At 39.4% G+C, this 14,696-nt stretch overlaps 1 protein-coding gene across 1 annotated transcript in view; it reads left to right on the forward strand.

Moving 5' to 3' along the window:
- LOC117196528 (40S ribosomal protein S27-like) overlaps nucleotides 1-14,696 on the forward strand; it is a 433,126-nt gene that overhangs the window by 186,823 nt on the left and 231,607 nt on the right. The gene's annotated exons all lie outside the window — the stretch shown is intronic.

Genomic DNA, 14,696 nt, shown 5'->3' on the forward strand with positions numbered 1-14,696 from the left:
AATTCTCAACATCATTAATCATTAGAGAAATGCAAATCAAAACTACAATGAGGTATCATCTCACACCAGTCAGAATGGCCATCATCAAAAAATCTAGAAACAATAAATGCTGGAGAGGGTGTGAAGAAAAGGGAACCCTCTTGCACTGCTGGTGGGAATGTGAATTGGTTCAGCCACTATGGAGAACAGTATGGAGGTTCCTTAAAAAACTACAAATAGAACTGCCATATGACCCAGCAATCCCACTACTGGGCATATACCCTGAGAAAACCAAAATTCAAAAAAGAGTCATGCATCAAAATGTTCACTGCAGCTCTATTTACAATAGCCTGGAGATGGAAACAACCTAAGTGCCCATTATCGGATGAATGGATAAAGAAGATGTGGCACATGTATACAATGGAATATTACTCAGCCATAAAAATAAACGAAATTGAGCTATTTGTAATGAGGTGGATAGACCTAGAGTCTGTCATACAGAGTGAAGTAAGTCAGAAAGAGAAAGACAAATACCGTATGCTAACATGTATATATGGAATTTAAGAAAAAAAAATGTCATGAAGAACCAACATGTAAGACAGGAATAAAGACACAGACCTACTGGAGAATGGACTTGAGGATATGGGGCGGATGAAGGGTGAGCTGTGACAAAGCGAAAGAAGGGCATGGACATATATACACTACCAAACGTAAGGTAGATAGCTAGTGGGAAGCAGCCGCATAGCACAGGGATATCAGCTCAGTGCTTTGTGACTGCCTGGAGGGGTGGGATAGGGAGGGTGGGAGGGAGGGAGACGCAAGAGGGAAGAGATATGGGAACATATGTATATGTATAACTGATTCACTTTGTTATAAAGCAGAAACTAAAACACCATTGTAAAGCTATTATACCTCAATAAAGATGTTAAAAAATAAAAAAATTTAAAAAATAAAATACCTTTAAAAAAAAAACAAAAATGAGACCCACTTCAGACCTAGAGACACATACAGACTGAATGTAAGTGGATGGAAAAAGTATTCCATGCAAATGGAAACCAAAAGAAAGCTGGAGTAGCAATTCTCATATCACACAAAATAGACTTTAAAATAAAGACTATTACAAGAGACAAAGAAGGACACTACACAATGAACAAGGGATTGCTCCAAGAAGAAAATATAACAATTGGAAATATTTATGCACCCAACACAGGAACACCTCAATACATAAGGCAAATACTAACAGCCATAAAAGGGGAAATCGACAGTAACATATTCATAGTAAGGGACTTTAACACCCCACTTTCACGAATGGACAGATCACCCAAAGTGAAAATAAATAAGGAAACACAAGCTTTCAATGATACATTAAACAAGATGAACTTAATTGATATTTATAGGACATTCCATCCAAAAACAACAGAATACACATTTTTCTCAAGTGCTCATGGAACATTCTCCAGGTTAGATCATATCTTGGGTCACAAAGCAAGCCTTGGTATATTTAAGAAAATTGAAATTGTATCAAGTATCTTTTCCAACCACAACGTTATGAGACTAGATACAGGAAAATATCTGTAAAAAATACAAACACATGGAGGCTAAACAATACACTACTTAATAACGAAGTGATCACTGTAGAAATCAAAGAGGAAATTAAAAAATACCTAGAAACAAATGACAATGGAGACACAACGACCCAAAACTTATGGGATGCAGCAAAAGCAGTTCTAAGAGGGAAGTTTATAGCAATACAATCCTACCTTAAGAAACAGGAAACATCTCGAATAAACAAGCTAACCTTGCACCTAAAGCAATTAGAGAAAGAAGAACAAGAAAACCCCAAAGTTAGCAGAAGGAAAGAAATCCTAAAAATCAGATCAGAAATAAATGAAAAAGAAATGAAGGAAACGATAGCAAAGATCAATAACACTAAAAGCTGGTTCTTTGAGAAGATAAACAAAATAGGTAAAGCATTAGCCAGACTCATCAAGAAAAAAAAGGGAGAAGACTCAAATTAATAGAATTAGAAATGAAAAAGGAGAAGTAATAACTGAGACTGCAGAAATACAAAAGATCATGAGAGATTACTACAAGCAACTCTATGCCAATAAAATGGACAACCTGGAAGAAATGGACAAATCCTTAGAAATGCATAACCTGCCAAGACTGAATCAGGAAGAAATAGAAAATATGAACAGACCAATCACAAGCGCTGAAATTGAAACTGTGATTAAAAATCTTCCAACAAACAAAAGCCCAGGACCAGATGGCTTCACAGGCGAATTCTATCAAACATTTAGAGAAGAGCTAACACCTATCCTTCTCAAACTCTTCCAAAATATAGCAGAGGGAGGAACACTCCCAAACTCATTCTACGAGGCCACCATCACCCTGATACCAAAACAAGACAAGGATGTCACAAAGACAGAAAACTGCAGGCCAATATCACTGATGAACATAGATGCAACAATCCTCAACAAAATACTAGCAAACAGAATCCAACAGCACATTAAAAGGATCATACACCATGATCAAGTGGGGTTTATTGCAGGAATGCAAGGATTCTTCAATATACACAAATCAATCAACATTATACACCATATTAACAAATTGAAGGAGAAAAACCATATGATCATCTCAATAGATGCAGAGAAAGCTTTCGACAAAATTCAACACCCATTTATGATAAAAACCCTGCAGAAAGTAAGCATAGAGGGAACTTTCCTCAACATAATAATGGCCACGTATTACAAACCCACAGCCAACATCATCCTCAATGGTGAAAAACCGAAAGCATTTCCACTAAGATCAGGAACAAGACAAGGTTGCCCACTCTTATTCAATGTAGTTTTGGAAGTTTTAGCTACAGCAATCAGAGAAGAAAAGGAAATAAAAGGAATCCAAATCGGAAAAGAAGAAGTAAAGCTGTCACTGTTTGCAGATGACATGGTACTATACATAGAGAATTCTAAAGATGCTACCAGAAAACTACTAGAGCTAATCAATGAATTTGGTAAAGTAGCAGGATACAAAATTAATGCACAGGAAACTCTGGCATCCCTATACACTAATGATGAAAAATTTGAAATTTAAATCAAGAAAATGTTCCCATTTTCCACTGCAGCAAAAAGAATAAAATATCTAGGAATAAACCTACCTAAGGAGACAAAAGACCTGTATGCAGAAAATTATAAGCCACTGATGAAAGAAATTAAATATGATACAAATAGATGGAGAGATACACCATGTTCTTGGATTGGAAGAATCAACATTGTGAAAATGACTCTACTACCGAAAGCAATCTACAGATTCAGTGCAATCCCTATGAAACTACCACTGGCATTTTTCACAGAACTAGAACAAAAAATTTCACAATTTGTATGGAAACACAAAAGACCCCGAATAGCCAAAGCAATCTTGAGAACGAAAAACAGAGCTGGAGGAATCAGGCTCCCTGACTTCAGACTATACTACAAAACTACAGTAATCAAGACAGTATGGTATTGGCACAAAAACAGAAATAGACATCAATGGAACAGGATAGAAAGCCCAGAGATAAATCCATGCACATATGGTCACCTTATCTTTGATAAAGGAGGCAGGAAGGTACAGTGGAGAAAGGAAAGCCTCTTCAATAAGTGGTGCTGGGAAAACTGGACAGGTACATGTAAAAGTATGAGATTAGGTCACTCCCTAACACCATACACAAAAATAAGCTCAAAATGGATTAAAGACCTAAATGTAAGGCCAGAAACTATCAAACTCTTAGAGGGAAACATAGGCAGAACACTCTATGACATAAATCACAGCAAGATTCTTTTTGACCCACCTCCTAGAGAAATGGAAATTAAAAACAAAACTAAACAAATGGGACCTAATGAAACTTCAAAGCTTTGCACAGCAAAGGAAACCATAAACAAGACGAAAAGACAGCCCTCAGAATGGGAGAAAATATTTGCAAATGAAGCAACTGACAAAGGATTAATTTCCAAAATTTACAAGCAGCTCATGCAGCTCAATATCAAAAAAAACAAACAACCCAATCCAAAAATGGGCAGAGGACCTAAATAGACATTTCTCCAAAGGAGATATACAGACTGCCAACAAACACATGAAAGAATGCTCAACATCATTAATCATTAGAGAAATGCAAATCAAAACTACAATGAGATATCATCTCACACCAGTCAGAATGGCCATCATCAAAAAATCTAGAAACAATAAATGCTGGAGAGGGTGTGGAGAAAAGGGAACCCTCTTGCACTGTTGGTGGGAATGTGAATTGGTACAGGCATTATGGAGTACAGTATGGAGGTTCCTTAAAAAACTACAAATAGAACTACCATATGACCCAGCAATCCCACTACTGGGCATATACCCTGAGAAAACCAAAATTCAAAAAAGAGTCATGTACCAAAGTGTTCACTGCAGCTCTATTTACAATAGCCTGGAGATGGAGACAACCTAAGTGTCCATCATCGGATGTATGGATAAAGAAGATGTGGCACATGTATACAATGGAATATTACTCAGCCATAAAAATAAACGAAATTGAGCTATTTGTAATGAGGTGGATGGACCTAGAGTCTGTCATACAGAGTGAAGTAAGTCAGAAAGAGAAAGACAAATACCGTATGCTAACACATATATAGGGAATCTAAGATAAAAAATGTCATGAAGAATCTAGGGGTAAGACAGGAATAAAGACACAGACCTACTAGAGAATGGACTTGAGGATATGGGGAGGGGGAAGGGTAAGCTGTGACAAAGCAAGAGAATGACCTGGACACATATACACTACCAAACGTAAAATAGATAGCTAGTGGGAAGCAGCCGCATAGCACAGGGAGATCAACTCGGTGCTTTGTGACCACCTAGAGGGGTGGGATAGGGAGGGTGGGAGTGAGGGAGACGCAAGAGGGAAGAGATATGGGAACATATGTATATGTATAACTAATTCATTTTGTTATAAAGCAGAAACTAACACACCATTGTAAAACAATTATACCTCAATAAAGATGTAAAAAAAAAATACAAAAACAATCCGTCCCTTGAGAAACAAAATGAATGAAAATGTATTGGCCTCTTTCATTACCCCAAGAATAACAGGACTTCCTATTGCTATCTTCATTGCTCTAGTCCCAAGCATTGTATTCCTCACTCCTAACCCACGAATCCACAACCGCATCATTTCTTTTTTTTTAAATACAAATTTATTTATTTAATTTATTTTCTTAGGCTGCGTTGGGTCCTGATTGCTGCACATGGGCTTTCTCTAGTTGCAGTAAACAGGGGCTACTCTTCGTTGCGGTGTGCGGGCTTCTCATTGTGGTGGCTTCTCTTGTTGCAGAGCACGGTCTCCAGGCACACGGGCTCTAGAGCGCAGCCTCAGTAGTTGTGGTGCACGGGCTTAGTTGCTCCGCGGCATGTGGGATCTTCCCGGGCCAGGGCTCGAACCCATGTCCCCTGCATTGGCAGGCGGATTCTTAACCACTGTGCCACCAGGGAAGCCCAACCGCATAATTTCTACTCAACAGTGACGAGTCCAATGAACATCGAAACAAATAACAGACATTCATAATCACAGTGGACAGACCTGAACACAAATAATTTGATCACTTATTCTATTTATTGGGTCAACAAATTCACTAAGACCCCTAACACCTTCATTTATACCCACGACACAATTCTGAATGCATTCAGGTCTAGCAATCCCTCTATGAGCAGGAAATGTAATGACTGGTTTTCCCCACAAAACAAAAGCGTCCTTGGCCTATTTTCTTTTCTTTTTAAAAAATTAAATTAATTAATGTATGTATGTATGTATGGCTGCGTTGGGTCTTCGTTGTGGCGCGGGCTTCTCATTGCAGTGGCTTCTCGTTGCAGGGCACGGACTCTAGGCACGCGGGCTTCAGTAGTTGTGGCACCCAGGCTCAGTAGTTGTGGCTCACGGGCTTTAGAGCACAGGCTCGGTAGTTGTGGCGCATTGGCTTAGCTGCTCTGCAGCATGTGGGATCTTCCCGGACCAGGGATCCAACCCATGTCCCCTACTTCAGCAGGCAGATTCTTAACCACTGAGCTACCAGGGAAGTCCCCTTCCCTATTTTCTACCACAAGGAATCCCCAGTGCCTCTTATACCTGTGCTAGTCATCATCAAAACTATAAGCCTATTTAGGCAACCAATAGCCTTAGCCATACGTAACAGCCAATATTAAAGCAGGTCACTTAATAATTCATTGAATCAGAGGGGCAACTCTAGCAGTATTTCATATTAGGACCACCACAGCCCTTATGACAGTCATTATTCTTATCTCACGATCCTCAAATTTGCTCTCCCCGTAATTCAAGCTTACATATTCACCCTAATAGTACAGTTAGTCCCCTACATATGAACAAGTTCTGATCCAGGAGCACGTTCGTAAGTTCAATTTGTTCATAAGTCCAAAGTTAGCCTTGGTACCCAACTAACACAATCGGCTATACAGTACTGTAATATGTTTGTAATACTTTTCACACAAATAATACATAAAAAACAAACACAGAAAATAAAGAAAACATTTTTAATCTTACAGTACAGTACCTTGAAAAGTACAGTAGTACAGTAAAACAGCTGGCATACAGGGGCTGGCATCGAGTGAACAGGCAAGAAGAGTTACTGACTGGAGGAGGGAGAGGAGGTGGGAGATGGTAGAGCTGAAGGATCGTCAGCAATAGGAGACGGAGGGCAAGCTGCAATTTCACTCACGCCTGACATTGATGGCATAGGTTCTGGTTCCTTGCTGGATTCAATTCTACCCACCCTCTTGCTTCCAGACATCCTGGGCTTGAAATAAAGATACTATACTACTGTACTCTATACATTACTGTACAGTAAAGTACACAAAAACACAACTGTAGAGGATGCAGGCATGTGACAGTGTACGCCAGAAACGTGAACTAACACGTGATTGGACATGCAAATGCAAATGCATATTCGCATCTTTGAAAGTTCGCAACTTGGAGGTCCATATGTAGGGGACTTACTTTAAGTACTTACTTTAAGTACTTACTTTAAGTCTCCACTTAAATGACAACACGCAGACCCACCAAACCCCTGCATGTCATAGAGTAAATCCTAGTCCCTGACCCCTTACAGGAGCTCTTCCAGCCCTCCTAATAACATCTGGCCTCATCACAGGATTTCAGTTTAATTCAATATTATTGATAGCACAAAGCTTACTAATACTCTAATAATATATCAGTGATGATGAAACATCATCTGAGAAAGCACCTTCCAAGGTCATTCTGTTACCAATTGTTCAAAAAAGACTTCGATATGGACTCATTCTCATCATGATTTCAGAAGCCCTCTTTCTTACCAGCTTTTTCTGAGCCTTCCATCACTTGAGCCTCACCCCACCCCTGAACTAGGCGGATGCTACCATCCCAGGCATCTGCCCTCTAAACCCACTAGAAGGAGCACTCCTCAACACCTCAGTCCTATTAGCCTCCGGGGTACCCATCACCTGAGCCTGCCACAACCTCATAGAAGGAAACCAAACACATACGCTCCAAGCCCTTTCTATGACAATTGCGTTGCGTGTTTACTTCACACTTCTACAAGCCTCAGAATAGTACGAAACGCCTTTTGCAATTTCAGATGGTGTATATGGATCAACTTTCTTCATGGCTACAGGATTCCACGGCCGACATGGAATGATTGATTCTACTGTCCTAATCGTCTGCTTCTTACACCAATTAAAATTTCACTTTACATCCAATCACCACTTAGACTTTGCGGCCTGATACTGACATTCTGTAGACATAGTATGACTATTCCTTTGCGTATCTATTTATTATTGAGGATCTTACTCTTTTAGTATTAAATTGTACAACTGACTTCCAATCAGTGTCAGTATAATTCAAAAAAGAAGAAATCTTATACTGACATGAATCACAAATAGAGCACTAGCCTCACTACTTGTATATATTGCATTCTGACCCCCTCCATTAAATATTTACACAGAAAAAACAAGTGTCTATCACTGCGGATTTGACCCCATAGGACTGGCACGCTTACCGTGTTCCATAAAATTTCTTAGTGGCTATGATATTTCTTCTCTTCAACTTAGAGGTTGCTCTCCTTTTATTGTACCTTTACCCTGAGCATCCCAAACAAATAACCTAAAGACAATGCTCCACGAAAAGATGTTCAACATCACTAATTATCAGAGAGATGCAAATCAAAGCTACAATGCGGTATCGCCTCACACCAGTCAGAATGGCCATCATCAAAAAGTCTACAAACAGTGGGCTTCCCTGGTGGCGCATTGGTTAAGAATCTGCCTGCCAATGCAGGCAACACGGGTTCGAGCCCTGGTCCGGGAAGATCCCACATGCTGTGGAGCAACTAAGCCCATGCGCCACAACTACTGAGGCTGCGCTCTAGAGCCCGCGAGCCACAGCTACTGAAGCCTGTGCACCTAGAGCCCGTGCTCCGCAACAAGAGAAGCCACCGCATTGAGAAGCCCGCGCACCGCAACGAGGAGTAGCCCCCGCTCGCCACAACTAGAGAAAGCCCGCTCACAGCAACAAAGACCCAACACAGCCAAAAATAAATAAATTTTAAAAAAAAGTTTACAAACAATAAGGTGTGGAGAAAAGGGGACCCTCTTACACAGTTGGTGGGAATGTAAATTGGTACAACCATTATGGAGAACAGTATGGAAGTTCCTTAAAAAACTATAAACAGAGCTACCATATGATCCAGCAATCCCATTCCTGGGTATATACCTAGAGAAAACCATAATTCGAAAAGATACATGCACCCCAATGTTCACTGCAGCACTATTTACAATAGCGAGGACATGGAAGCAACCTAAATGTCCATCAATGGTGGAATGGATAAAGAAGATGTGGTACATACATACAATGGAATATTAGCCATAAAAAAGAATGAAATAATGCCATGTGCAGCAACATGGATGGACCTAGAGATGATCATACTAAGTGAAGTCAGACAAAGACAAATATCATATATCACTCATACGTGGAATCTAATTTTTTAAAAAACGGACACAAATGAACTTATTTACAAAACAGAAACAGATTTACAGATACCGAAAGCAAACTTTTAGTTACCAAAGGAGAAATGTTCGGGGAGGGACAAATCAGGAGCTTGGGATTAACATACACACACTGCTATATATAAGATAGATAACCAACAAGGACCTACCGTATAGCAAAGGGAACTCTACTCAATATTCTGTGATAACCTATATGATAAAAAAATCTGGAAAAGAATGAATATATGTATATGAGTAACTGGAATCACTTTCCTGTACACCTGAAACAACATTGTAAATCAACTCTACTCCAATAAATTTTTTTTTTTTTTTTTTTTGGTGGTACGCGGTCCTCTCACTGTTGTGGCCTCTCCCGTTGCGGAGCACAGGCTCCGGACGCGCAGGCTCCGGACACGCAGGCTCAGCGGCCATGGCTCACGGGCCCAGCCGTTCCGCGGCATGTGGGATCTTCCCGGACCGAGGCACGAACCCGTGTCCCCTGCATTGGCAGGCGGACTCTCAACCACTGCGCCACCAGGGAAGCCCCCCAATTTTTTTTTTAATGCTCATTTTAGCTCTGTTTCTAATCATACTACTAGCGACAAGCCTGGCCTATGAATGAATCTAAAAAGGACTAGAATTAACTGAATATGATCATTAGTTTAAGCTAAAATGAATGATTTTAACTCACTAGATTATGATTAAGTTCATAATTAGCAAGTGCCTTTAGTATGTATAAATATTATTTTAGCATGTACAGTATCTCTTGTAGGATTATTAATATACTAATCTCACCTAATATCCTCACTAGATATTATGCTGAGAAGGAATAATATTATTACAATTCATGATAGCAACCCTAATCATTCTGAACACACATTTCACTCTAGCCAGCAGAATACCCATTTTCCTACTAGTATTTGCAGCTTACAAAGCTGCACTTGGATTATCCCTGTTAGTAATAATAGGGATATAATAATAAGAGTAATAATAATAATCAAACATGTATGGAACCAACTAGGTACAAAATCTTAACCTTCTCCAATGTCAAAAATCATTATCCCTACAAGTATATTAATACCACTAACAGGATTATCAAAGAATAATATAATCTGAATTAACCCTAGAGCCCACAGTTTACTGATTAGTTGAATAAGCCTACTTCTTCTCAGCCAATTTAATGATAATAGCCTCAACTCTTCACTAGTTTTTTTCTCTGACTCCATATCAGCACCACTATTAGTTTTAACAACACGACTTTTGCCACTCCTACTTCTAGCCAGCCAATCCCACCTGTCCAAGAATCCCTAATCTGAAAAAAAAAAAACCTCTACATCACCATACTAGTAATACCACAAATATTTCTACATAACATTGCCTGCTGTAGAACGAATCCTAGTTTATATTTTATTTGAAGCAACACTAGTTCCAACACTCACTGTCATTACCCAATGAGATAATGAAACAGAACGACTTCACACAGGACTTTCTCATTCTGCACGCTAGCAGGATCCCACCCACTCTTAGCAGCACTAGGACACGTCCACAGTACTACAGGCTCATTAAACTTCTTAATAATTCACGGACACAGAGAACAGACTGGTGGTTGCCAAGGGGGAGGGGGGTGGGGGAGGGGGGTGGGGGAGGGATGGAGAGGGAGGCTGGGATTAGCAGATGTAAGCTTTTACATACAGAATGGATAAGCAACAAAGTCCTACTGTATAATACAGAGAACTATATTCAATATCCTGTGACAAACCATAATGGAAAAGAATATAAAAAAGAATGTATATATATGCATAACTGAGTCACTTTGCTGTACAGCAGAAGGTAATACAACACTGTAAATCAACTATACTTCAATTAAAAAAATTTTTTAAACTTCTTAATAATTCAACATCAAACACAAATAATACCCGACTCCTGATCTAACATTTTCATGGGACTAGCAGGCATAATAGCCTTCAATGTAAAAGAACTTCTCGACAGCCTTCACCTCTGATTGCCCAAAGTGCAGGATCCATAGTCCTTGCAGCCGTACTACCAACACGTGGAGGCTACAGCGTGCTATGGTCACAACAATTCTAAATCCACGCACAGATTTCAGAGCATATCCCTTTCTCATCCTTTCCTGACGAGGAATAGTTCTCACTCGCTCCATTTCTTCACACAAACAGACTTACGGTCACTCACCACATATTCATCAGTCAGCTGCACAGGACTAGTCGTCGTAGCCATTCTCATCCAAACACTTTGAAGCTATAGAGGAGCTGCCGCCCTAACAATTACCACCGCCTCACATCATGTATACTCTTCTCCCAGCAAACTCACACCACCAACGCATTCACAGCCAAACAATCGTCCCAGCACAGAGGCCCACAAACACTCCTCCCATTCACAGCAACATGATGTTGACCAGCAAGCCTTACAGATTTAGCCCTACCCCCAACTCTCATTCTAATTGGAGAATTTTTTTAATTGGACTATAGTTGATTTACAATGTTGTGTTAGTTTCTGCTGTACAGCCAAGTGAATCAGTTATACATATACATATGTCCACTCTTTTTAGATTCTTTTCCCATATAGGTCATTACAGAGTATTGAGTAGAGTTCCCTGTGCTATCCAGTAGGTCCTTATTAGTTATCTATTTTATATATAGTAGTGTGTATATGTCAATCCCAATCTCCCAATTTATCCTCCGGTAACCAAAAATTTATTTTCTACATCTGTGACTCTATTTCTGTTTTGTAAATAAGTTCATGTGTACCTTTTTTTAGATTCCACATATAAGTGATATCATATGATGTTTGTCTTTGTCTGACTTACTTCACTTAGTATGATCATCTCTAGGTCCATCCATGTTGCTGCAGATGGCATTATTTTATTCTTTTTTATGGCTGAGCAATATTCCATAATATATATTATTATGTGTATATATATAATTATATAATGTATACATATAATTATATATAATATATATTATTATATAATAATGTATATAATTATGTATATATAATACATATAATATATTATATAATACATTATAATATAATATATAATTATGTATATATATTATATAATATATTATAATATATATTATTATATATATTCCATAATATATATATAATATTCCATTATATATATTGGTATATATAATGGTACATAAATATATATCTTTATCCATTCCTCTGTTGATGGACATTTTGGTTGCTTCCATGTTAGCTATTGTAAGTAGTGCTGCACTGAACACTGGGGTGCATGTATCCTTTTGGATTATGGTTTTCTCCAGATACATGACCAGGAGTGGGATTGCTGGATCATATGGTAATTCTATTTTTAGTTTTTTAAGGAACCTCCATACTGTTCTCCATAGTGCTTGTACCAATTTACATTCCTACCAACAGTGTAGGAGGGTTCCTAGAGTACTATTTGTAGTAATGTCATCTTTCTCATGATCAAACATTACCATTATCCTCATAGGAATTAAAATAGTAATGACTGCTTTAGACTCCCTATAAATGCTAATCATAACACAACGAGGTAAATATATACATTACGTTAATAACATCAAACCATCACCGACATGAGAAAATGCCCTTATAACTCTCCACCTCTTACCTCTTTTACTCCTGTCACTTAATCCCAAAATTATTTTGGGGCCCCTCTACAGTAAATATAGTTAAAAAAAACCCCACTAGACTGTGCATTTAGTAACAGAAGCTCAAACCTTCTTATTTACCAAAAAAGCATGCAAGAACTGCTAATTCACTCCTCCATACCTAACAGGATGGCTTTTTCAGACTTTTAAAGTCTTAGGAGCCAGAACAGTGGTGCAACTCCAAATAAATGGAATAAACTTATTTGCCTCTTTCACACTAGTTACATGATTTATTTTAACACCACCAATTATAACAACAAACTCTAACATCTATGAAAGTAACATATATCCATCCTACATAAAAACCACTATCTCAGAGGTTTATTACCAGTCTAATCCCCACAATATTATTCATTCACTCAAGCCAAGAAATAATGATTTCAAACTGACATTGAGTCACCCTCCAAACCTTCAAATGATCAGTTAGTTTCAAAATAGATGACTTCTCAGTAATATTTGTACCAGTAGCACTATTTGTTACATGATCTATTATAGAATTCTCAATGTGATATATATATACACAGACCTGAATATTAACTGATTTTTCAAATACTTACTCCTCTTTCTAATTACGATACTAATTCTTGGTACTGCCAACAATCTTTTCCAACTTTTCATCAGAGGAGGAGTTGGAATTATATCTTTTTTTACTGATTGGATGATGACATGGCCGAGCAGCTGCAAATCCAGCTGCCCTTCAAACAATCTTTTTTTTTTTCTGCGGCCATGCCGTGGAGCTCGTGGGATCTTAGTTCCCCACCAAGGGATCCAAGCAGCCCTGTCAGTGAAAGCATGGAATCCTAACCACTAGGCCACCAGGAAACTCCCCCCGCTCAAGCAATCTTTTATAACCGCATGGGAGATACTGGATTTCTTATATCGATAGCATGATTCTTATTCAACTTAAATGCATGGGATTTACAACCAATTTTTTTTTTTTTTTTGCAGTACGCGGACCTCTCACTGCTGTGGCCTCTCCCGTTGCGGAGCACAGGCTCCGGACGCTCAGGCTCAGCGGCCATGGCGCACGGGCCCAGCCGCTCCGCGGCATGTGGGATCTTCCCGGACCGGGGCACGAACCCGTGTCCCCTGCATCGGCAGGCAGACTCTCAACCACTGCGCCACCAGGGAAGCCCTACAACAAATTTTTATACATAACCTAGACTACCCAAACTTACCCTTCATAGGACTTCTTTTCCAGCTGCAACTGAAAAACCCGCCCTATTTGGCCTCCCCCCTTGAATTCCCTCAGCAAGCAAAGGCCCTACCCCTCCCACCCCCTCCCCCGCCCCCAGCCCTACTCCACTCAAGTACAAAAACACAAGACTGGTAACAGCATTTTTCTACTTATTCACGTTTACCCCCTAGTAGAAAATAACAAGTACCTTCAAACAACAGCATTACGCTTAGGAGCAATCACCACACCCGTTACAGCAATGGGTGTTCTCACCCAAAACGACATCCAAAAAATGGTTGTTTTCTCCACTTCCAGCCAAATAGGCCTCATCATAGTAACAATGGCATGAATCAACTTCATTGAGCCTTCCTGCACATTTGTACACGCGCCTTCTTCAAAGCCATATTGTTTCTATGCTCCGGATCCGTGATCCACAATTCAAACGATGAACAAGACATTCGAACAATAGGAAGTTTATGGAAAGCCGTATCTTTTACCGCAACATCTCTGGTCATCGGAAGCCTCGCGGGAACAGGAAGACCCTGCCTCACAGGTTTTCATTCCAAAGACCTAATGATGGAAACTTCTGACGCGTCATATACCAACGCCTGAGCCCTGTTAGTCACTCTCATCACCGCATCGCTCCCAGCTGTCTACGGCACTGGAATTCTTTTCTTCCTGCTCCCAGGGCAACCTCGCTTCTCTACATTAATTCTCATCAGTGAAAACACCCGCTCTTAATCAATTCCATCAAATGTCTATTAGCCAGAAGCAACTTCACTGGATTCCTTCTCTCCAACAATATTCCCCCACCAACAATTCCACAAATAACTATG

This window comes from Orcinus orca, chromosome 10 (genome assembly GCF_937001465.1).
Source record: "Orcinus orca chromosome 10, mOrcOrc1.1, whole genome shotgun sequence".
Classification (NCBI taxonomy): Eukaryota; Metazoa; Chordata; class Mammalia; order Artiodactyla; family Delphinidae; genus Orcinus; species Orcinus orca.